A 2,260-nucleotide genomic window follows, 5' to 3' on the forward strand; every position below is an offset into this window, starting at 1 on the left:
CATACCAAATAGGCTAATTATATTTTATTTCTTATTGGGGAAAATTTGGAGATTCAAATACAATATTAATAAATCTTGTCTAATCCCTGCAGTTAGGAGGTTTATGAGGACCTCTGAGGCCGCAGACATGCTAGGAGAAAGTGACGACATGAAAATTCCTTTTGACCTGTCCAACTTTGACTTCTGCAAAGAGCTTGGTGAGGGAGGATATGGAAAAGTAAGTGTGGATTTATCCTCAACAGTGTTCCCCAGTGTATCCTGCACCAGATACACTGGAGGGACATACATATTTATTGTAGTGATCCATTACACAGATTCATATAATATGGCAGTTTGTTCTGATCTGTTGTGATTTTCCTCCAGGTCATCTTGGTATCAGATCAAGTCAGCAAGGAACTGCTGGCTGTCAAGATTATGGAAAAAAGTAAATGTAAAGAGGAAAAAGTATTTACTGAATTAGGAATCCTGCAAATGGCCACCGAGTGCCGTTACTTGATGTCTCTGCGGGCATTTACAAAGACACCAGAGGAATATTTAATTGCTATGGAGTATATGGCCGGAGGAGACCTTTTCGACCACATGAGACATTGGATGCCGTTTAATATTCAGACAACAAGGTAAAAGTCTTATACTGAACTCTGACAATCATGCGCCCGTACATTGAAGTCCTTGTATGTAACCACTGATCCATCCTCTACTTTCTACTACACAGGCTCTTTGCAGCAGAGATGGTATGCGGCCTCCAATTCCTGCATGAACATGGCGTCATACATTGGTAATCAGTTCATTTTCATAAATCTGTCCCCTCTGACTGTTGTCTCCTTACATTGGCTTTCTAATGGTATATCTTACTGACCAGTCATGAATAGGAATGTATGAGATTATACCAGAACAATCCTGCTGTTATGTTGTAATTCATGTCTATGTTCTGTTGCTGTGATACTGTAGTTTCCCACGGTATCAATAGTATCGTATTTATTGTAGAAAATTATTTTCATGACTTATTCTCACAATCGGTGTCTGCTCCTTCCTCTTGCAGTGACCTGAAGCCAGAGAACATTCTTATTGATGACAACGGACACATAAAAATCACAGACTTTGGCTTATCAGCCATAAATGTGTTTGACAGAGTCATATTGAAGAAATTTGTTGGCACTAAGGGATACATGGCACCCGAGGTAAGGAACATCCCCGTATGATTAGTGCCAATAGTATGACTGAGGTGGAATCTGAACCCAATATATCCTGCTCATATCTAATCACAGACCGGTCCTGACTGAGTGTGTGCAGAACTCCTCAATGGTATAGTCAGCTCATCTCCTATCTTATTTTCCAACAGGTAATGAATGGTCAAGGTTATAACCAGTTAGCCGACTCCTTTTCTTTCGGCGTGATCTTATATAAAATGACTGTTGGTGATCAGCCATTTTATAGCAGAGGATCACTGGAGGAGTACCGCCAGTCTCTGGAGGAAGACGCTCTGTATTTTCCACCCGGGATCTCCTTTGATGCCATTGACATCATAGCAGGGGTGAGTAGTATTATATAAAGATATATGATGGAGGATGATAAGGAGAGATAAAAGAGAAAATGTGGACATTGCCTAGATATTGTGTAATAACTTGTTACATGATAAAATGACTAATGGACTCAATTCTTTTCTAGCTTCTGTGCAAAAATCCTTGTTTCCGGTATGCCATAACATCGTACTTCAGAACCCACCCTTTCTTCTCCTCTATATCCTGGAGTGATGTTGATTCCGGCAGATCCGACCCACCATTCAGATGGACCATCTGTAAGTACAATATGTAGGGACATCCATGGTGTGATCACTACCCAGTAACACACTGCCCACTTTACACCTTATCGTTATATCCCACAGTATACTGTATATACATGAACAGCTAATTCTTAGACATGTATATTTCTTTTCTTACAGGAGTATTAGACTGATAACAATCAGCCCCATGCAAGTATCATCCATGAAGGAAGCTTTACGCTATGATATGAAGATAATCTAACATCGAGTCCTCTGGGTTAGTTTTTTCCTTTCTCTGGATCAAAATAGCAAGTTTTTAAAAGCTGAAATTGAAGGACGTATTTCAGCCATACTTGCTCTGCCACCATCCGGTAGACTCATCTACAGCTTGATGGTAAAGAGAAGACAACCTGATATGGACAGAAAGCAGGCAGAAGCTGCTCACTGACCTACCTGGCCATGTAGAAGCAAAAATTTGCCCAAGCAACATGAGCAGAAAAT

This window comes from Dendrobates tinctorius, unplaced genomic scaffold (assembly GCF_039654945.1).
Source record: "Dendrobates tinctorius isolate UK_male_01 unplaced genomic scaffold, ASM3965494v1 ptg000131l, whole genome shotgun sequence".
NCBI lineage: Eukaryota > Metazoa > Chordata > Amphibia > Anura > Dendrobatidae > Dendrobates > Dendrobates tinctorius.